We start from the raw sequence: 14,453 nt of genomic DNA, 5'->3' as shown, positions 1-14,453 counted from the left end.
AGCAGAATTAAGCCATTTGGCCCATCGAGTCTGCTCTGCCATTTCACCATGGCTGATCCATTTCCCTCTCTCCCTTTTCTTCTGCCTTCTTCCCGTATCCCTTCATGCTCTGACTAATCAAGAATCTGTCAACCTCTGCCTTAAATAAACCCAATGACTTGGGCTCCACAGCTGCCTGTGGCAATGAGTTCCTCTCTCTGGCTAAAGAAATTCCTCCTCATCTCCTTCATAAATGGACGTCCCTCTAATCTGAGGCTGTGTCCTCTGGTCCTAGACTCCCCCACCATCCTCTCCACATCCACTCTATTAAGGCCTTTCAACATCCGATAGGTTCAATGAGATCCCACCTCATTCATCTGAATTCCAGTGAGTACAGGCCCAGTGCCATTAAAGGCTCCTCATATAAGCCCTTCAATCCTGGAATCATTTTTGTGAACCTCCTTTGAACCCTCTCCAATGTCAACACATCCTTTCTTAGATAAGGGGTCCAAAACTGCTCAATACTCCAAGTGAGACCTCACCTGTACTTTATAAATCCTCAACATTACATCCTTCCTTTTATATTCTGGTCCTCTTGAAATGAACACTAACATTGCACTTGCCTTCCTCAGCTCTGATTCAACCTTCAGGGAACCATGAGGACCCTTTGCACCTCAGATTTTTGAATTTTCTCTCCATTTAGAAATTAGTCTTCACAACAAATCTGCCAAATTGAGGAAGAAATGTTTGATCTAAGAAAGGAGACAAGTGTTTTTTTTTACGTACATGGAGGTTGGGAAGTGCCTGGAATATGTTGTGCTGGGGGAGGTGGAGCAGATACAATGGCAATGTTTAAGTGGCATTTCGACATGAGTAGGTAGGGAATGAAGGACATAGATCACGAGCAGGCAGAGGGAATTAGTTAGATTTGCATCATGGTTAGCGTAGACTTTGTGTGGGCTGAAGGACCTGTTCTGTACTATGTTCTAAATTGTCAGCAGTGTGGCCTGAGGGAACTGGAGGATGAAATGGTGGCTCAGTAGCTCAGTGGTTAGTGTAACAATATTCAGCTCCAGCAATCCGGGTTCAATCCCACTGTGGCCTGTGACCGTGGGGGTTTCCTCCCTCACTCCAAAGACTAGGTTAATTGGTCACAGGGGTGTAACTGGGTGGTGTGAACTTGCTGGCCCTGCTACCGTGTTGTGTCTCTGAATGAAAAAGTTGAGCCACCCCTGGCATGAGAACAAAACCTACAACATAAAACATTTACAGAGGGTAATACCCTTTTCGTCCAAATTTCTGAGACTATAATGCAAAATTAATGTACGACAACATTGTCACATTAAGAAATAGTTTGCTGACAATATAAATAAATGTAACACTTTTAATCAGATTTATAAATTAATGTGAACATCACTCGAGGAAAGCAATATGTATTACCTTGAAAAATAATCAAATTGATGTTTCCTGCACTGTGAGGAAGCTTATGCAGGTTTTCTACTTACACATTTCGTCACTGGTAACATCTGTCGGAAAGAGCCATAAACAGATTGGGATTGAGGGTGTTCTACGAGCTTTATTGAGTGAATTTATACATTTATATAAGGCGTTGATCAAAGTGTATTTGGAGTATTGTGGGCAGTTTTGGGCCTTTTATCTAAAAAAGGATGCACTGGCACTGGAGAGTCCAGAGGAGGTACATGAGAATGATCCTGGGAATGCAAGACTTAACATATGAGAAATGTCTGATGGCTTTGCGCCTGTGCTCACTGGAGTTTAGAATAATGGGGGATCTCATTGAAACCTACGAAATATTGAAAGGCCTAGAATGGATGAGGAGAGGATGTTTCATATAATGGGGGAGTCCAGGACCAAAGGACTCAGCCTCATATTAGGAAGCTGCCCCTTTAGAACAGAGGTGAGGAGGAATTTATTTAGCTAGAGGGGTGGTGAACCTGTGGAATTCGTTTCCACAGGGGCTGTGGGTGTCAGGTCACCGGGAGCATTTAAGGCAGAGATTGATAGGTTCTTGATTAGTCAGGGCGTGAAAGGTTATGGGGAGAAGGCAGGAGAATGGGGTTGAGAGGAAAATGGATCAGCCATGATGAAATGACTTAGCAGACTCGATGAGCTGAACGGCCTAATTCTGCTCTTGTGGTCTTCTGGTCTGATGGTCACAATTAGTAGGGTGTCAAAGGTTACAGAGGAGAAGGCGGGAGGATGGTGTTGAGAGGGAAAATAAACTAGCCATGATGGAATGGTGGAGCCAACTAGATGGGCTGAATTGCCTAATTTTTCTCCTGTGTCTCATGGTCTTAAGTTATGTTATCCCTGTACCTCTACAATATTCCTTAGCATTGGCAATAAACGGCACAGCAGCAATTACACACTGATCTTGTGAGGATTTACCTGATTAGTTCCTCACTTTGCCTGAAATCCTCAGCAAGTCTGAGAGCAAAGTTCAAAGTTCCAATTAAGTTTATAAACTAAGTACATCTATGTTGGATGTTGGACAATATCAAGTAACATGAGGAAATGAACTGTAGCAGCAGAGATGCAGTTTTTGAGGAGGATGCAAAGAATATCATGGTCGAAACGAATATCTAACGAGGATGTCATGAACAGAGCAAACACAAAAAGAGAAATAATGTATGAGATCATGAAAAGGCAACGTAACTTCATCGGACATGTGATGAGGAAAGAGGAGTTAGAATGCACGGTAATTATGGGAAAGATTGAAGGGAAGAAAGCAAGAGGAAGACAAAGACAAATGATAATGGAGACAGCAGCCAGAGAACTGGAAATGAATACCAATGAATTGATCCACTTGACCTGAAACAGGAGTGTGTGGGCCATGGCGGTCAAAGCTCAATCTGGGCACGGCACCTGATGATGATGATGATGATGATGATGATGATGATGATGGCATCTATGTTACCATATAATACCTTAAGATTCATTTTCTTAAAGGAATTTACAGGGAAAACAGGAATGCAATAGAATTTACAGGCTCATGGTCATCTTTTAGACTCAGGAGGTTTATTCCGTAAAACAACACACAAATTGCTGGTGGAATTCAGTAAGTCCAGCAACGTCTATGGTGGGAAATGGACAGTCATTGTTTCAGGTCCAAGAGATGGCAATTGATAGGTGGACCCAGGTGAGAGTGGTTGGTAGACAGGAGGAGGGATGAAATGCAAATGGTGTCAGAAGCTGCAATGTGATAGGTGGAGGTGACAAAGGTGGAATCTGATTGGAGAGCAAGGCAGAGTATGGAAAAAAGGGAGGGAGGTGGAGAAGGGAACAGGTGGGAAATTTGGAGCAACTCTTCCTCCTCCCCTTCCCACCACCTTTTTCTGTTGGCTATCTCCCCTCTTTCTTTTAGTCCAGATGAAGGATCTTGACTTAAAGCATCAAATATCCATTTTCCTCCATTGTTCATGCCTGACCCGTTTGGCTTCTCCATCGCTTTATGTGTTACCCTGTAGTCTCTCATGTCTCTATATTCTGTAAAGTGATTACCCAAACTATGATTGCTTTCCTCATTGTAGAACAGACCTTAAGGCTGGAGGGGGTTGGGGTGGTAGTGGGGACAAACTCCCACTACAGATTAAATGCTCCCAGTGGCGTGCATTTCAAATAGCCTCTGACAACCAAGTCCAGCTCCTGCTCTTCATGAACGAGAGGAAATCTGCAGATGCTGGAAATCTGAGTCACACACACAAAATGCTGGAGGAACTCAGGAGGCCAGGCAGCATCTAGGAAAAGAGTACAGTCGACGTTTTGGGCTGAAACCCTTTGGCAGGACCCTGCCCTTTATGCATGGCTCAGCTACTAAACCTGGTGGAAGTGTTTTTACTCACAGCCGGGTTACTGGCACCTTAAAACCAGTTGCATCGGGCAGATGGGGCTCGTTGGCTGTGGTTGGCCGCTCACCAAGAAGAAGGAAAGCTCTGATCTCAAACCTCTGCTGCCTTGTGACTATACCCACTTATGGGGAAGGCTTCAGGAGTAAACCCTGAGGTAAAAATCTAGAGATGGAGTTCCTATGGCAGTCCTATGTTGTGTTCAATGCTGATTGGCAACTCCCACGACTTCGCTGGTGACAAACTGTATCGTTCTCTGCCGTTCCCTTGGATTCAGAGAGGGAGTTTGCTACATGGGCAACAGCTTGTTCTCCACATTGTACTGCCCTGGCTTGCGTATCTAGACAGCTTAGATGCAACATCCATGCTCGACCCAGACGGACAGAGGTCGCACCCACCCACTCACTGTGAGCAGTAAATGCAATATTATAGTATTTCTCACTTACAGCATCAACCCAATTTTGCTTATGGCTTTCAACAATGCATCTCAATTAAATGTCACCACACAGTATCACACTAATAAAGAATTACTACGTGTACTCAAAGATGAAAATGGGGACTGATGACCCATGCAAATAGAGGGCAAAACAATCTTAAGATTAATTTAGAAAATGTGTTAAAATATCACAATGTTATAAACACATTAGAAAGGTTGAAGCAACATTCAGCAAAGGAAATATTATTTTCCTCGTGTTGCTGGTTTTAATTAACTGCAGCCTACTAACTTCTGTAATCCAACACAAACCAAACAAGTCGTTCTTGAGCAGGAGTATCTTCAGAATCAGAATCAGGTTTAATATCACCAGCATATGTTGTAAAATTTGTTGTCTTTGCAGCAGCAGTACAATGAAGTACATAATAATATAAAAGCAGCAGTGAATTACAGTAAGTATATATATAGTTAAATTAAATAAGCGATGCAAAAATAGAAATAACAGAAGTAGTGAAGTAGTGTTCAATGCCCATTTAGGAATCTGATGGCAGAGGGGAAGAAGCTGTTCCACAATCACTGAGTGTGTGCCTTCAGGCTTCAATGTTTTACTTCAATGTTTCCATGTTGAGCATCTAAGCAGAAGAGGTTTTAGCATTAGCATGAATTGTAGACATTCATAAGCTCACTGAAATCCCTTGATAAGTGGACTGGCATCCTGATGGAACTTACAAAAGATTATTCAAATACTTGTGTAAACACCAGAGCAATTCAAAACGCAGCTATAAATATTTGTCATTTGACTTTGACATATTAAACTGAAAAAAAAAATTCTTAGGTAGAACAGTACAGCATTGGATAGGTTATTCAGAATCAGATTTAATGTCACCAGCGTATATTATGAAACGTGTTCACTTTGCAGCAGCAACACAATGCAATACATAGTAATAGGGAGAAAAAACTTTGATTACAGTAAGTATTTATACATAATAGTTAAATTAAATATGTAGTGCAAACATATAGAAATAATAAAAGTATTGAGGTAGTGTTCATGGGTTGAATGTCCATTCAGAAATCGGATGGCAGATGGGAAGAAGCTGTTCCTGAATCATTAATTGTGTGCCTTCAGGCTTCTGTACATCCTTCCTAATGGTAACAGTGAGAAGAGAGCATGATGTTGTGCCAAACTTGCTCATTTCCTCCTACTGTGTGTCATCCATATCCCTCCATTTTTTTCAGATTCACAGGCCTGTCTAAAAGCCTCTTAAACTTCACCAAACTGTCTGCTTCCATCCACCATTACCCCGGTAATCCATTCCAGGCGCCCATCACTCTCCGCATTAAAAGCTTATCCCTCATCTTGCCTGTAAACTTCCACCTGCTAACCTTAAAAATCTGCCCTCTGGTGTTTGATTTTCCTACACTGGAACAAAGATTCTGACTGTCTACCTTATCCATGCCTCTCGTAGTTTTAAACATTTCTGTCGGATTTCCCCGCAACCTCCAACACTCCAGAGAGAATATTTCAACTTTGTCCAACCTCTCCTTATAATTCATACCTTTTCATCCAAGCAGCATCCTGGCAAACCTCTTCGGTACCTCCTCCGTAGTCTCAACATCCTTCCTACAAAGGAGCGATCAGAACTGCACGCAGTGCTCCAAGCGTGATCTGACCGAACTTTTATATGGCTGCAGCATGACCGCCTTACTCTTACACTCAGTATCTCTACTAATGAAGGCAAGCATGCCATATGCTTTCTTTACCATCTTATCCACTTTTGTAGCTGCTTTCAGTAAACTATGGACCTGGACCCAAAGATCCCTTTGCTCTTCAATGCAGTCAAGGGGTTTGTCATTAACTGCATACTTCCTTCTTCTGTTTGCCCTCCAAACTGCAATGGATCACATTTGTCCAAATCCGCCACATCTCTGCCCATGTCGGTGACTGATCTATATCCTGCTGTATTTTTTATCCACAACCCTACCAAACTTGTTGTCATCCCCAAACTTGATAATCTGCCCATCTATGTTTTCCTCTAAATTAATGATGTACTTCACAAGCACCATCACCAATCCTAGTAGAAAACCACTGATCATGGACCTGCAGCCGGAATAACAGCCTTTCACCCTGACTCGATACTTTCTATGGGCAACTCAGTTCTGTATCCAGACCCTGGATCCAAAGTGCCTTTATCTTCTCAATCAACGTACCATGAAGGAAAATATCAAATGACAGACTGAGATCCATGTAGATAATGTCCACTGTCTTATCCTTATCAAGCTCCTTTGTCACTTCCTAAAAAGAATTTGATCAAATTTGGCCTGCACAAAGCCATGCTGACCATTTCTATGTAGGTTATGCCAAGATCAGCTCACCAATTTACAAATATTTTTTGGGTTCTATGTTCATTTATCAATGTACATGATTTAGAAGTTATGATAGAGAATTATAAAAGTATTTGTTTCCTTTAAAGGTTTAGGATTAAAGATAACATATTTTGGAAAGGTAATGGGGAAAAGTTAATCACCAAATGTAGAGGTAACCCACAGCAATCTTTTAGCCTTGGTACCATGAATATGGGGGGTAGGGTGGAGATACATCTCTACCAAAGGAGGTGTAAGGCAATCCTTCCTTCCGCTAGCCTGCAAATCACCCTTGGGCAAGGTGTAGCACCTGCTTAACCCACCCCCACCGCCCCCAACACCCCCTCCCCCCCCGCGATCTGGGTCACGTGAAGCCATGGGACCAGGTGGTGAATGGTCATATGAGGAGCTGGTGTATATCACAAGTCCTGCAACCATTGATGGCAGGGAGACAATCTCTGAAGAGTATTGATCATGGCTGGGGTCACCCATCTGGTAAAGACACTGTCCAGAAAAAGGCAATGGCAAACCTCGTCTGTAGAAAAATTTGCCAAGAACAATCATGATCACCCACGTCATACGACATGGCAGATAATGAATGAATAAACCATGGATATCAGGAGAACTATCTGTATCAAACAAGCATAACAAACAATGCACTGTGTAGTTCCATCAGCTACAATGATTATATGATTAACATCTTATTTCTTTACACTGACAGATACTGTGTTTGTCTTGGAGAACTCAAGTCCTATGTAACATATTCCAATTGTAGTAAACATTAAAAGGCGTGTTGTGGAAATTAAAATTGTGAAAGAATGGATTTTAGTCAATGTAGTTACATCCCTGTTACTACATGAGCTGTAGAATGAGAATTTGAGGAACTGTATAAGGAAATCTGAAGTAAGAGTTAAGTTTCTTAGATCATGGATAGGGAATGAATGTAATAGTTTTATAGATTAAGGATAGTTTTACATTTTGCATACCTCCTCGACTATTCACTTAATCACTTCTCAGGGGCTAATACAGCAATTCCAAAACACATTAGTCAACTTATTCATTTGTTAAGAAAAACTCTCTTTCTGTCATAATTTCTTCTTTAACTCTACTCTCTTTGCTTTTCTTCTTAACTTGAACTTGACTCAAATTCACAAAATTTCCATCACTGCCTTTTTCACAGATGCTTTATTATCTTTTTTTTAGATAATTCATTGAGCACAATATTCACAAAGTCCCTGATGTGCCAATTAAGAGACGATACTTTAATAGGATCACTGCTCTAGCAGCTGGCAGCAAAATCAGGAACTGCATAGTCCAATTAATATCATTCAACAATAATCACCACTATAGCACGCACTTGCTCAGTATCCTCAATGCGGGAATCACAGCTCACGGAAGGAGGATTTTAACGGATGCATTGTGAAAAGTGTTCTGACTCCAAGAAGCCATCCGTTCCAATTCACTCCTCTTTTTACCTATACCAATATACTTGGAAGCCTTGTGTCAATGTTGAACTTTATAAATGAAAGGCAACTTCAGGAGACAAATTGTCACCCCTCTATTAAATGAGTACAGAAGCTAGAATCAGGTTTATTAAGATCATAAGATATAGGAGCAGCATTAGGCCATTTGCCCCATCGAGTCTGCTCCACCATTTCATCATGGCTGATCCATTTTCCTCTCAGCTCAATCTCTGGCTTTCTCCCTGTAACCCTTCATGCCCTGACTAATCAAGAATCTATCAACCTCTGACTTAAATATACCCAATGACCTGGCCTCCACAGCCACCTGTGGCAAGAAATTCCACAGATTTACCCCCCTCTGCCTAAACAGATTCTTCCTCTTCTTCGTTCTAAAAGGAAATTATATTATCATGAAATTTGTCGATTTGCAGCAGAAGTACAGTGTAATACTTTAAAAATTACACAAGCTCCATAAGAAAGGTAAAAATAAATATTGTAAATACAGTACGTAGTGCACAGAGGGAACAAAACAGTGAGGCAGCATTCATGAATTGATGGACTATTTAGAAATCTTATGCCCTTCAGCCCATAATATCTGTGGCAAACACAATACTGAATTAAATTAGATCACTTCTGCCTGCACATGATCCAAATTGCTCCATTCCCTGCACATTTATGTGTCAATCTAATGGCCTCTTAGATGCCATCGTCATATCTGCCTCCACCACCAACTCTGCCCATTCATTCTAGGCACCCACCACTCTCCATGTAAAAATTGTCCCATACACATCATTTAAACTTTACCCCTCTTATCTTAAATGCATACTCTCTAGCATCTGACATTTCTACACAGGAAAAAAGATTCTGACTGTCAGCACTATCTACGACTCCCATAATTTTATAAACTTCGATCAGATCTCCCCTCAGCCTTAGCTGCTTCAGAGAAAACAAGCCAAGTTTATCCAACCTCCCCTTATAGCTCATACCCTCCAATTGGAGCACCATCCTGGTAAATCTCGCCTGCACCCTCACCAATGTCTTTATATCCTTCTTGTAATGAGGTGACCAGAACTCCACTCAATTCTCCAAGTGTGGTCAAACAAAATTTTTATGAAGCTGCAACATGGCTTCCTGACTCTCACACTCAAAGCCACAACCAATGAAGGCAAGTATGCCACATGTCTTCTTTATCACTCAATCTACTTTCAGTGAGTTATTGGTTTGACCCCAAGGTCCCTCTGTACATCAGTGCTGCTAACCTGTTATAAATGTATGTGTCAAAGATGTTTTATGTGCCATGGCCCTAGTTTCTTATTCTCCCTTTAAACCTCCCTCTAAACCTCCCTCTCTCCTCTTCAACAGAGGCTTTTCCCTGCTATTCTAACACATACACCTGCTCCACACCTTTTCTTCCAAAATGATGTCCTTCCCTGTCCTTTTTCATCCCCATCCTTCACACCCCTCAGTGACACTCTGTGACTTCTGACCTCCTGAACTCAGCCTCAGACCACAGACACAGTGGAAGACATTTTGCACGCCGCAGTTCCAAAGGAGACAATGGATTGCCTTAAGGGAGAGAGAGTTTAAAAGAAGTGAGCAGGGGCAATTAGCCCATTCTGCACACCACAGTTCCTAAGAGGACATTGCATTGTGCATAATTAGGCACCTGGCAAGATCCAATAAAAAGAAATAGCAGAGTGGCTATTGTGTGAGTGGGCCAGTGTTAGATTGGGGAGTTGAGGCTTTGGCAAGGAGAGGCTTAGACCACAGTTAGAATTTTTTTTTGTTATTTATTCTTTCTTTTTAATTGCACATTTAGAGCAGTGGGGGTGCCAGGTAGGATAGTGGAATTCTCCATTTGTGAGATTTGGGAAAGTAGGGAGACCTCCAGTGTCCCTGATGACTATACCTGCAAAAGGTGCATCCAGTAGCAGTTTCTAACAGACCATTTTAAGGAGTTGGAGCTGGAACTGGATGAACGCTGGATCATTCAGGAGGCTGTGGGGTTGATCAACAGGACATACAGGGAGGTAGTTACATCCAAGGTACAGGACACAGGTAACTGGGTGACTGTCAGGAAGGAAGGGGATAGGCAGCCAGTGCAGAGTACTCCTATGACTGTTCCCCTCAACAACAAGTATACTGCTTTGGATGGTGGGTGGGAATGACCTAGCTGAGGAAAGCCACAGTTGTCAGGTCTCTGGCTCTGTGACTCAGAAGGGAGGTGGGGATAAGAGATGAACTTTAGTGATAGGGGATTCGTTGGTTCGGGGAACAGAAAGGAGATTCTCTGATGAGAAGGAGGTTCACAGATGGCATGTTGGTTCTCGAGTGCCAAGGTCAGCGACACCTCAGATCAAGTCCACACCATTCTTGGTGGGAGGCTGAGCACCCAGGAGTTGTGGTCCATGTCAATACCAACGACATGGGTGGAAGGGGTGACTGTCGCACTGCATCTTCAGACTTGAGCGCATGACCACATTCAGACTCAGAGGGTTAATCAAAACTAGGAATGTTAATAACAAAAGAGACAAAACAAAACAGTAGAACCTACAAGGTCTTGGATAACTCGGAATGACTCAACCAGCACTTCACTAGGCAAGGGTCAGGACCACCGAGCACCAAGGGGTTAGCACTGTCCCTTTAAATACACTCCAGGGCACAAGGGAATCTCCGCACAGCTAACTAAAACCCCAGACTCTTGACAAGCTTACGGGTAACCATTCTGATAGGAGACAAATATCCAGGATATTTAACTGGACTCCTGAAAAGTCTCAAGGAGAATTAATTGGAAATATCCACTGACAATTGCAACTTAAATGTAAACTAACAATAACACATAAAAAACCCGAAGTGCAACAATGCATTATATTTATAATTACTAAAACACAGAAAATACGGCAAAAAAATGGAGCAAAAAAACTCAAGAGCCCTCAGAATACTTTACCAATGACCCAAGGTTCTGACAGTGCCAAGATCCTGCAAATTGAGTTCAGGGAGTTAGCTGCTAAGTTAAAGGACAGGACCTTTAAAGTTATGATCTCAGGATTGCTACTTGTGCCATGTGCCAGAGAGGACAGAAGAAGGAAGATCACACAGCTCAACACGTGGCGAAGGAGATGGTGCAGGAGGGAGGGCTTCAGATTTTTGGATCATTGGGCTCTCTTCCAGGGAATGTGGGACCTGTACAGAAGAGATGGTTTGCACCTGAACTGGAGTGGGACTAATGACTCAGTGGCAAGGTTTGCTAGCGCTGCAAGTGGGTGTAGGGTTTAAACTAGAGTTGCATGGGGATGGGAACAGAGCTTCAGAAGAGATGGTGGAGTAGTTGTGGAGAAAGATGTTGGTAAACCGGCATAGAAATTCCCAAATCAAAAGGTTGAACATGGTGGGACTAATGTTCTGAGCTATGTATATTTCAATGCAAGGAGTGTTGTAGGAAAAGCAGATATGTTCAGAGCATGGATCTGCATGTGGAATTATGGCATTATAGCCACTAGTGAGACTTGGTTGCAGGAGGAGCAGGACTGACAGCTCATTGAACTGGGATTCCAGTGCTTTAGGTGTGATAGAGCAGGAGGGATTAAAGGAGGAGATTTGGCATTACTAGTCAGGGAAAATGTCACGGCAATGCTCAGTCAGTACAGACTGGAGAGCCTGTCTAGTGAGGCTTTATAGGTGGAACTGAGGGATAAGAAAGGTATGACCATGTTAACGGGCAAACAACAGGAATTCTACAGATGCTGGAAATTCAAGCAACACACGTCAAAGTTGCTGGTGAAAACAGCAGGTCAGGCAGCATCTCTAGGAAGAGGTACAGTCAACGTTTCAGGCCGAGACCCTTCGTCAGGACTAACTGAAGGAAGAGTGAGTAAGGGATTTGAAAGTGGGAGGGGGTGGGGCAGATCCAAAATGATAGGAGAAGATAGGAGGGGGAGGGATAGAGCCGAGAGCTGGACAGGTGATTGGCAAAAGGGATATGAGAGGATCATGGGACAGGAGGCCCAGGGGTGAAGGAAAAGGGAGAGTGGGGGGGATCCCAGAGGATGGGCAAGGGGTATAGTCAGAGGGACAGAGGGAGAAAAAGGAGAGTGAGAGAAAGAATGTGTGTATAAAAATAAATAACGGATGGGGTACGAGGGGGAGGTGGGGCATTAGCGGAAATTAGAGAAGTCAATGTTCATGCCATCAGGTTGGAGGCTACCCAGACGGAATATAAGGTGTTGTTCCTCCAACCTGAGTGTGGCTTCATCTTTACAATAGAGGAGGCCGTGGATAGACATGTCAGAATGGGAATGGGATGTGGAATTAAAATGTGTGGCCACTGGGAGATCCTGCTTTCTCTGGCGGACAGAGCGTAGGTGTTCAGCAAAGCGGTCTCCCATTCTGTGTCGGGTCTCGCCAATATATAGAAGGCCACATCGGGAGCACCGGACGCAGTATATCACCCCAGCTGTACCACCAAGCACATCTTTCCCTCCCCCCCCCAACTTTCCGCAGGGATCGCTCCCTACGCGACTCCCTTGTCCATTCGTCCCCCCCATACCTCCCCACTGATCTCCCTCCTAGCACTTACTCTTGTACGCGGAACAAGTGCTACACATGCCCTTACACTTCCTCCCTTACCACCATTCAGGGCCCCAGACAGTCCTTCCAGGTGAGGCAACACTTCACCTGTGAGTCGGCTGGGGTGATATACTGCGTCCGGTGCTCCCGATGTGGTCTTCTATATATTGGTGAGACCCGACGCAGACTGGGAGACCGCTTTGCTGAACACCTACGCTCTGTCCGCCAGAGAAAGCAGGATCTCCCAGTGGCCACGCATTTTAATTCCACATCCCATTCCCATTTTGACATGTCTATCCACGGCCTCATCTACTGTCAAGAAAAAGCCACACTCAGGTTGGAGGAACAACACCTTATAGTCCGTCTGGGTAGCCTCCAACCTGATGGCATGAACATTGACTTCTCTAACTTCCACTAATGCCCCACCTCCCCCTCGTACCCCATCCGCTATTTATTTTTATACACACATTCTTTCTCTCACTCTCCTTTTTCTCCCTCTGTCCCTCTGAATATACCCCTTGCCCATCCTCTGGTTCCCCCCCCCGCTTGTCTTTCTCCCTGGACCTCCTGTCCCATGATCCTCTCATATCCCCTTTGCCAATCACCTGTCCAGCTCTTGGCTTCATCCCTCCCTCTCCTGTCTTCTCCTTTCATTTTGGATCTCCCTCTCCCCCTCCCACTTTCAAATCTCTTACTAACTCTTCCTTCGGTTAGTCCTGACGAAGGGTCTCGGCCGGAAACGTCAACTGTACCTCTTCCTACAGATGCTGCCTGGTCTGCTGCGTTCACCAGCAACTTTGATGTGTGTTCCATGTTAATGGGATTATATTGTAGACCACTCAACAATCCACGGATTTTAGAAGAGCAGATTTATAGGGAGATTCTAGACGGTTGCAAGAAACATAAGGTTATGATAGTAAACAACAGGAATTCTGCAGATGCTGGAAATTCAAGCAACATACATCAAAGTTGCTGGTGAACGCAGCAGGCCAAGCAGCATCTGTAGGAAGAGGTGCAGTCGACGTTTCAGGCTGAGACCCTTCGTCAGGACTAACTGAAGGAAGAGTGAGTAAGGGATTTGAAAGTTGGAGGTGGGGGGGAGATCCAAAATGATAGGAGAAGATAGGAGGGGGAGGGATAGAGCCGAGAGCTGGACAGGTGATAGGCAAAAGGGGATACGAGAGGATCATGGGACAGGAGGTCCGGGAAGAAAGACAGCGGGGGGGGGGTGACCCAGAGGATGGGCAAGAGGTATATTCAGAGGGACAGAGGGAGAAAAAGGAGAGTGAGAGAAAGAATGTGTGCATAAAAATAAGTAACAGATGGGGTACGAGGGGGAGGTGGGGCATTAGCGGAAGTTAGAGAAGTCGATGTTCATGCCATCAGGTTGGAGGCTACCCAGACGGAATATAAGGTGTTGTTCCTCCAACCTGAGTGTGGCTTCATCTTTACAGTAGAGGAGGCCGTGGATAGACATGTCAGAATGGGAATGGGATGTGGAATTAAAATTTGTGGCCACTGGGAGATCCTGCTTTCTCTGGCGGACAGAGCGTAGATGTTCAGCAAAGCGGTCTCCCAGTCTGCGTCGGGTCTCGCCAATATATAAAAGGCCACATCGGGAGCACCGGACGCAGTATATCACCCCAGTCGACTCACAGGTGAAGTGATGCCTCACCTGGAAGGACTGTTTGGGGCCCTGAATGGTGGTAAGGGAGGAAGTGTAAGGGCATGTGTAGCACTTGTTCCGCTTACACGGGTAAGTGCCAGGAGGGAGATCAGTGGGGA

The sequence above is a fragment of the Mobula hypostoma genome, chromosome 18, assembly GCF_963921235.1.
Source record: "Mobula hypostoma chromosome 18, sMobHyp1.1, whole genome shotgun sequence".
Taxonomy (NCBI): domain Eukaryota; kingdom Metazoa; phylum Chordata; class Chondrichthyes; order Myliobatiformes; family Myliobatidae; genus Mobula; species Mobula hypostoma.
Note: the sequence above shows the minus strand (reverse complement) of the source record.